The 8,636-nt window shown below is 53.1% G+C and overlaps 1 long non-coding RNA gene across 1 annotated transcript; it reads left to right on the top strand.

Moving 5' to 3' along the window:
- Positions 1–2,159: 2,159 nt before the first annotated feature.
- LOC127040092 (uncharacterized) lies at positions 2,160–5,701 on the top strand. The gene is made up of 2 exons (XR_007771359.1): positions 2,160–2,771; positions 2,817–5,701. It is a non-coding gene; the product is annotated as an uncharacterized LOC127040092 (long non-coding RNA).
- The last annotated feature ends 2,935 nt before the right edge of the window (positions 5,702–8,636 follow it).

Here is an 8,636-nt window from a genome sequence, read left to right as displayed (position 1 = left end):
CGACAGCTTGCGATCCCCCCCATGTAACAACCTTGTGACCCCTGAGGGGTCCCGACCCCCCGTTTGAGAAGCCCATACCTAGTGTAACCAAGATCCGTCTCAACCAAGAGCAAGCAAAAGATGCAGGTTTATATCTGGGCTCCCCAGATTCCATGCAAAGTGGGTATTTTTCTGGCTTGTGATTTTTAATAAGCGTGGCGAGATGGTTTCTTTTCTTACAAGAGGGAATAACTTTATTCCGTGTGCATGTGATATTTCTACAGAGTCTCTTCTCTGTCAGAGTTGGAGTTGTAAAAATAGATCTCTATACTGTAAAATAAAATGCTGCTGCTGCTGCTGCTTTTTTTGGGGAAAAAAAACCTTACTTTTTTAGTGTGACTTTTACAGAGCAGTTTGGAACCACGACTGACTGGGTGACAAGGAGCCAGCTGGCACCCGTGCTATCAGGGGGAGGGTGTGGGGGTGTTTGGAAAGCAGTTCTTTGTGCTTTGTATATTTCGGCTGGAGGTAAAGCTGTTGATCAGTTCTTTTGTCTCCTTCCTGTCTTTTTTTAAAAAAAATCTGTGTAGCCTCTGTGTTAAGTCAAATCCTCCTATCCTGACACCCCCCCATCCCCAGTCACAGGGGGAGAGGTCCAAAATCGGATCTGCTTGTCTCAGAGGCCCTTGCTAAGTAGATTTAACAAGAGGTGGCACTTTTTTATATGTGAAATTGACCTCTTAGGCAGAAGATCAACCATGTGGCTTAGGCTTAAACAGGACATAATTGGTGCTTAGGTCTTCGGAGTATTCAGTGGCTCGTAGACGCAGGATTACACATGGGAATTTCAAAGCTAGATCTGCCCCTGGCCCGGTCCACACTTAATTTGGAGTTTCCTCTGTTTGCACCCCATCTGCCAGTCTGTACAGCTCTGCCTATTGCAGCGCATGCCTGGGAGTTGAGGTCTATTCCCAGCTCAGCCCCGGCTTGCTGTGAGATCTCAGGCAAGCAGTGTCTCTCTGTGCCTCAGTTTCCCCTCAGTACACTGGCAGCAGGGTGACTCTTAACCTCATGCTCGGGCTGTGAGGTTTTTGTAATGTTTTCTGACCTCTGGTTGCAGAGAAGCACCAGATGTGTCCTTGGGCCTGACCTTTCAAATGCTTCTACTTACTGCATGCAGATGTGTTTGTCCCATCTCAAAAAATATAATGGAATTGGAAAAGGTTCAGAAAAGGGTGATTAGGGGTATGGAACGGCTGCCCTATGAGGATAGATTAATAAGACTGGGATGTTTCTGCTTGGAAAAGAGGTGACTAAGGGGAGATATGATAGAGGTCTATAAAATCATGACAGCTGTGGAGAAAGTAAATAAGGAAGTGTTATTTACTCCTTCTCATAACACAAGAACTAGGGATCAATAAATAGGCAGCAGGTTTAAAACAAAAGGAAGTATTTTTTCACGCAACGCACAGTTAACTTGTGGAACTCCTTGCCAGAGAGTATTGTGAAGGCCAAGACTATAATAGTGTTCAAAAAAGAACTAAAGTTCCTGGAGGACAGGTCCGTCAATGGCTGTTAGCCGGGATGGGCAGGGATGGTGTCCCTAGCCTCTGTTTGCCAGAAGCTGGGAATGGGTGACAGGGGATGGATCACTGGATGATTCCCTGTTCTGTTCATTCCCTCTGGGGCACCTGGCATTGGCCACTGTTGGAAGACAGGACACGGGGCTAGATGGACCTTTGGTCTGACCCAGTCTGGCCGCTCTTATGTTCTGCTGATGTGAAGGCCAGAAGGAACCATTGGGATCATCTGGTCTGAGCTCCTGCATCGCACAGGCCAGAGACCTGCTCCAAACTGATTCCTGGAGCAGAGCCTATAGAAAGAGCCACTCTTGATTTAGAATAGTGGCAGAGAAGCCACCGCAACCCTTGGGGAGTTGTTCACATAGTTAATGACTCTCACCATTAGAAACATGCAGCTTACTACCCGTCAGAATTTGTCTTGCTTCAACCTGCAGCTGTTGGGTCCTGTGCGACTTCCTCTGCTGGAGTGAAGAACCCATTATAGACTATCAGGGGTGGAAGGGACCTCAGGAGGTATCTAGTCCAACCCCCTGCTCAAAGCAGGACCAATCTCCAGACAGATTTTTACCCTAGTTCCCCAAATGGCCCCCTCAAGGATTGAACTCACAACCCTGGGTTTAGCAGGCCAGTGCTCACCGCTGAGCTATCCCTCCCCCCACATTAGTCAGTATTTGTTCCCTGTGCAGACACTTAGCGACTGTGACGAAGTCGTCCCCCCCTGCCCCCAGTCTTAGCTTTCCCTTCGTTAAGCTAAACCGAGTCACTCTGGCTTTCCAATCCTTCAGTCAGCCTCGTGGCTCTTCTCTGACCCCTCACCAGTGTATCAACATCCTCTCTGAATTGTGCACACCAGGCCTGGCCGCGCTAGTCTAGCAGCGTTCGCACCAGTGCCAAAGACGGACATAAAATGACCTCCTGTCTCTAGTGAATGGCAGAAATGCCATAGAGCTTATACCCTGCTTCCTACAGCCCCGCAGATCCTGGCCCACCTCTGGAACGTAGGGGGTCTCCTCTGCATCCCATCCTATCCTCTGTCCAATCTCCCGGCCTGACCCACTGCTTGCTTTCAGGGCATGGCCCTTCCCCTTCTGCCCTGGGACACAGGGTATGGAAAAGGAAGAGCATTTCAGACCCCCAAGCCAAAAATGAATAGGTCGTCCCCTGGAAGGAGGTTAAGTGCTTTGCGATGGTCGTCCCCTGGAAGTCAGGGTTAAGTGCTTTGGGATGGTGGTCCCCTGTCCCCTGGAAGCCGAGGTTAAGTGCTTTGGGATGGTTGTCCCCTGGAAGCTGAGGTTAAGTGCTTTGGGAGGGTTGTCCCCTGGAAGCCAGGGTTAAGTGCTTTGAGATGGTGGTCCCCTGTCCTCTGGAAGCCGAGGTTAAGTGCTTTGGGATCCTCGGATGCAAAGGGCCATAAAGGGGCTGAGTACTAATGTCAACTGGCCTGGAGGACTGAAGGGTTAGCATGGCCCTGGCCTAAGGGAGCTGTTCCCATAAGCCTCTCAGCCAATGAGCGTCAGCCTGGGGCCATTGGAGGCCAGCGGATCTGTAGGGAGTGCTGAGGCAATGGGTGGCGCCCTTCCCTCCCAGCCCACTGCAGCCCGTTAAGAAGAACTGTGCTGACAGAGGAGCCCTCTTTTGGGACGAGACCTAAAACCCAGGCCTGGCGCCTCATGCTCAGCAGAGAGCCCGTGGCCCTTACGAGAATAATCCCGTAGCTCTTATCCTCCTAGATCTCAAAGCACTGGACCAAGGAGAGTCAGTATCATGACCATTTTATACATGGGGGGAAACTGAGGCACAGAGGGGAAGTGACTTGTCCAAGGTCAGCTGGGAATAGAACCCAGGTATCCCAAGTCCTAGTGGCTACGCTCCCTGTTAGAAGGGCAAGAGTCAGAGGTTTCATCTTGGCATCCTGGCTACATCCCCACTGGAGTCCTTGGATTCGGCCCCCTTGAATCTCCCCAAGTGGCATTGTCAGGGAGAGGTAGTTTTTACTTCCCTTCCCAATCGGGTGCATAAGGCTGCTGAGCTGCCGTCCCATTCCTTTGTAGAGGAGGCGGCAGGGTGACCAGATGGCCCGATTTTATAGGGCCAGTCCCAGTATTTGGGGCTTTTTCTTATATAGGCTCCTATTACCCCCCACTCCGTCCCAATTTTTCACATTTGCTGTCTGGTCGCCCTGGGAGGCAGGTAAAGGGATCCCTGGGCACGGTTTGCACCACGCTCGGCCATGCTGCAAAACAACAGGTGCTCTGTGTCTGGGCAACCAAAGCTTCTCCCCCTCCCGTGAGGGGCAGTGAGCTTGGGGAGAACTGGATCCTGTTTGAACGTTTCCTTGGGGAGCAGGGATAGCTTGGGAGGTCAAGGAGGTTTAATGTTACAGAAGCCACTTTCCAAAGAGAAATCTGGTTAATTGGTCTGGTCGTTCTCTGTGTTTATTCAAAGAGCCACAAAGTCAAGGCCCTGCGTGGTGGGGTGGGGGTGCTGGCTCTTAGCAGACAGAACTTTTGGGGAGTGGTTTATTGTTGCCAAATCAATTCTTTTGTTAGGAATGGGTAAAAGAACCTTTTTGCCTCCGTTTCTAGCAACTGGTTATTTTTTAAGACAGACTGGGGGTGCCTCACCAGGATCCTAGAATATCAGGCGTGGAAGGGACCTCAGGAGGTCATCTAGTCCAACCCCCTGCCAGCTGCTTCCCCAAACCCAACCACGAGGCTGCGATCTCTGACGTCCACACCTCAGCTAGGGAAGAATGACCTTGGTTTGGCAAATTTCAAGCCCACTGGATCAGTGTCGGTTCAGAAATTCCTCTAACGCTCCACCGGGACTGGCTCTGAGTTTGCTTAGAGGCCACAAGAAATCCTCATGGAAGGGCAAACGGGGCCTTTCTCCTGTTTGTTGAACCCAGCTGAGGTTGGGAGGCTCAATCTCTAATGCAGGGGGCTCTGGGTTTTATACTGGCTTGCCTGTCTCGTCAGGGCTGGCGAGGGATCGTGGGCTGAAACAAGGTAGGGGAAGAAAAGCAGTCGAAAAGGCTGGCTATGTGCCATTGATGGTTCCCCTCTATTTCTCGGTGTCTCTGGCTGCAGGGGAAGCTGGTGGACGCTGTGTTAGGAGCTGGTTGCTGCATCACCAAACTTCGCTTTGCTGGCTGACCTCCCACTCCCCACCCAGTGGCAGATTCTATTCCCAGCAGGAGCCGCATGTTCCCTGTTCAGGATCAAGCTGTGAGTGGGGAGGATCCCTGCCACTTCGGAGGGAGATGGGTTCTCTGATGCTGCCAGCAGGAAGCTCTAGATTTTGTCTAACAGTTTGTGGGTCAAACCGTACAGCTTGACTGTGGCAATTCTGCTGTTTGAGTGGAGGAGGGGGAGTGGACCCTGGGAAGCATAGTGGGTGTTGCGCTCCCATATGTGTCCTGTGCGGGTGAGAAGCCAGTGGGTGGAACCCACGTGTAGGGTTTGCAGGAGGGTGCACTCGTGCTCCCTGGCCAGCAGGGGGTGGGATTCCAGTCCATGCCTCCCGCATCCCTCTCCCCATGGATCTCTGCTCAGGGGAGGACATGATATATCAAAACAAGACCCTTTGCAATGTCCTGAGCCCAGATCTTGTGCTGATCCATGAAAAACCAGCACGGGGGCTGAGCTGAGTGAAGTGTGACTAGCACAGATGCTGTAACGAGCGGGGTCCCCCCACCCTGTTTAATGTTCAGTTTCAACAACCTCTGGGTTCAGAACACACGGTGATGCGGCTTTTAAACTGAGGCGCTGGCTGTGGGCGCAGGCCGGGGAAGAGAATCGGAGCTGTGGGCTGGCTGGTGGAACTCGGGCAGATCCAGCCCAAAGCGCTGTAGGAGTGTGTCGGTCACTGGCCTGCCGGTTCTTGGATGGGAACCATCCTGGGCATTTGCAGGACAGCAGGAGCCTGTGTCTCTTCTCAGGCGGGAGCGGGGTGCTGGGAGGGAGCAGACCTCCTGGGAACTTTCTTTTGCAAAATGTGGGGTTGGTTGGTCAGTCCCTTTTTTAACCAGGTGTCTGTTCTTCAGGTCGCTGGCCTGGAAGGATGGGTTGAAAACGTTGCACTGTCTTGGTGCTGTATTTTAAAATACATTTTTTATTAAAAAAAAGAAGTCAGTGAAATATTTTGACTCGTGACACATTTAATTCTTGGGATGCTTCTTTCGAGCTTGTCTGTTCCCTCTTCCCACATCCTCCTTTCAGCAGGGCAGTCCCCAATCCAAAGAATATTGATCGGACCCAGCCCTGCCCTCTTTCGGGTGCCTGCCCACCTTGCTGGCCGAGCTTCCATTGACTGAGCTCATGAGGCCTGACCCTCAGCGGGATGGCACTTCTCTGTAAGTCTGTAATGCAATGACTTCTGAACACCACGGGCGTGGGGGGTGTACGTAGCCCCTGACATGGAGGGAGAAATGGGGGATGCGGCTGGAATGGGGGGCCACACAGAACCATGGGGGACCCTGCCACTGGGGGATTGGGAGTGCACGCAGCTGCTCACAGGGGTTGACACGGGTATGGGAGGAGGTATGAAGAGGGGCCACACAAACCCCTGGCCAGGGAGAAAATAGGGGAAGTGCAGGGAGTCCCTGAAATAGAGCGGGATGTGAGGGGGAAAATGGAGGAACATAAGGAGCCCTGCTATGGATAATAAGCTCTGGCTGCAGAAGCTAAAGACATTGGCAACCCCTCCTTAATGATAGTAACCAATCGCCAAGGTAGAAGTTGGCTGGCAGATAGACCCCTGAGCTCTGCAGCTACTTTCTGAGCAGGTTCAGTGGCATTTCTCTCTGCAGGACCTACTGTCTCCAGCTCCTGGCTCCAAGACCTTCTGCCTTTGGAATGGAGTGGGGATAATGGGTCACATCTGCTCTGCCTCTTGGCATGAGTCAGCGGAACAGCTCTGCACCTGCATATGGAGCCCTGCCGTTATACAACTGTTGTGTTTTGGTTTTGAAGACCAGGTAGTGCCAGTGGCTAACAGCATTCCCCACTGGAAATGGGGGGTGGGACAGGCCCTCTCCACCTGGGGAATGAAGACACCAGGCACCTCCTGGAAGCCGCTGAGCATCTTCCCCTGTTCACTTGAGTGTGACCGAAGGCAGTTGGGTCACTGGGTTCTGTTCCTAGCTCTAAAGAGCGAGGCTGCGGCAGCTTTGAGAAATCCCTTCACTGCTTGATGCCTCAGTTTCCCTATCTATAAAAGTTAAGTTTAGGCACTTAAAGGGTTCAGCAGCAGCTGATTGTGTGTGTGTGTGTTATGAATCCCAGTGGGGCCTGATTCTGGGATTTAGGTGCCTAAAATAGCAGTTAGACACTGAACCCTTTTGTGGATCTAGATCCTCAGACTCTTTGACTTCAGCATCTCCACTGCCATGGATACTTTCCCCTCCTCATGGGGCATTGAGGATAAATACACCACGGTTACTGGGGGCCATATTGGTACTTTAGTGCCCGTCAGTGGAGCTCACCCTGTGCCCTGAATGGTTACCCTGTGCATGCTGCTGCTAGGTGGCTGGGATTTATAGCTAGAGATGGGTCTGATCCAAACACAGATACATGAGCCTACACTGTGTCCCGGGGGCAGTGGAAGGAGATTTCCTGCACCCCATGAAAGAATCCTGGTCACTTTAAAAGGTAAACCTAGGAAATGCCCCACAGAAAACTTTGTTACCATTGTCTAGGTTGGCAAATGCAGCTCAAATGCCAGCCTCATTTACACTAGTCTGCTGAACCTCCAAGTGCAGAGCAAAGACCCCAGAGGGGGACCCTGTAACCGGGGGGCGGTGGGGGGGGGGGCTGGGCCTGGCTGCTTGGGAGGACGGCTCCTGGGTAAAGAACTCCAGGTCACCGGATGGAATTCAGGAGGGGTTGCAAGGAGCGGCCCCCAGGGGCCTGTGTACATGGAGTCTGTTGGTCTCAGGCAGCTCCCAGTCGAGAGGTGTCGCCACGTGCAAACTGCCCCTTCCAATGGCAGACTTAGCACCCAGGAGCTGGTGCAGGGAGGCCAGGGCCCAAATGGCACAGAAAGGCCCTCTTGCCCCAGGCAAGTCTGAGCACAGCACCCGGGAAGCCTGCCCTGCTGCTGGCTGGATGGGCCTGTCCTGGCGGGCCAGCGTCTGTCAGTCGCACACAAGACACTTTGCCTGGCTCCCTGTAAAAGCTCTGCCTGGCAGTTCCTGAGCCGTTCCGGGGTGCGTCAGCCCCGGGTTCCAGCCGGCGGGGTCTGAAAACTGGTGCCATGCTCGAGCGACGCCAGAAGCAGGAACATCCCACCTCCGCCAGCGAGCCCGGGGTGCGCAGCGGCTCACTAGCGAGGCCTCGTCTGTGTTTCAAGAGTGGCTTGATCCAGCAATGTCACCCACAGCTGTGACCGGTCGTGCACCCTGAGCACCCACCCTTCTGTGGACCCAGCTGCTGTCCCTCTGAGAGGGGGATTAACTACACCTGTGGGACCCCCCCCCCCACTTCCACCTCTGCACTGTGGCACTCCCGCTGGCCCGCCGTAGCGGCTGTAGTGTAGACATAGCCTGAGTCTCTCTCCTTCCTTGCATGAAAGTGTCACCCACGCGTCTCCTCTGCTAGGCAACGGGCAGGCTTCCCTCGCCTATCGCTAGGCAACTGAAAGCCGCCTTCGCCTGTTGCCGAGGTGGGATGCGTTGAGCGCTGCCCCCTCGGGCTCGTCTAGACACGCACAGGTTGCACCCGTGACATTTAAATTGGTTTAGTTAAATCAGAGCAGCTTTGGTGTGTGGACTCTCCTGTTGGTTTTAAATGGGTGAGACTGATTTAGCTTGTGCCAGTTGATCTACACCCACAAAGGTTCTGCTGTGCCGAGCCGGTGGAGCTAACGCTTTACACGCTCCCCCAAGCCTGGGGGCAGTTGTGCTTCGGGACAGGTGCTCCTATGGGTGTTGTCAGTCCGCTCAGGACAATAATGCCGCTACACAGCAGCTCTCTCCAGCTCACTGGCCAGAACTGTTGCACTACTAGGGAGGTGGCATTGATTTTACCAGAGCAGCAGAAAATCCCACCCCTCTCTGAAGCATCGATACAAACA

The sequence above is a fragment of the Gopherus flavomarginatus genome, chromosome 24, assembly GCF_025201925.1.
Source record: "Gopherus flavomarginatus isolate rGopFla2 chromosome 24, rGopFla2.mat.asm, whole genome shotgun sequence".
Classification (NCBI taxonomy): domain Eukaryota; kingdom Metazoa; phylum Chordata; order Testudines; family Testudinidae; genus Gopherus; species Gopherus flavomarginatus.
This window is presented reverse-complemented; position numbering and strand designations above follow the sequence as displayed.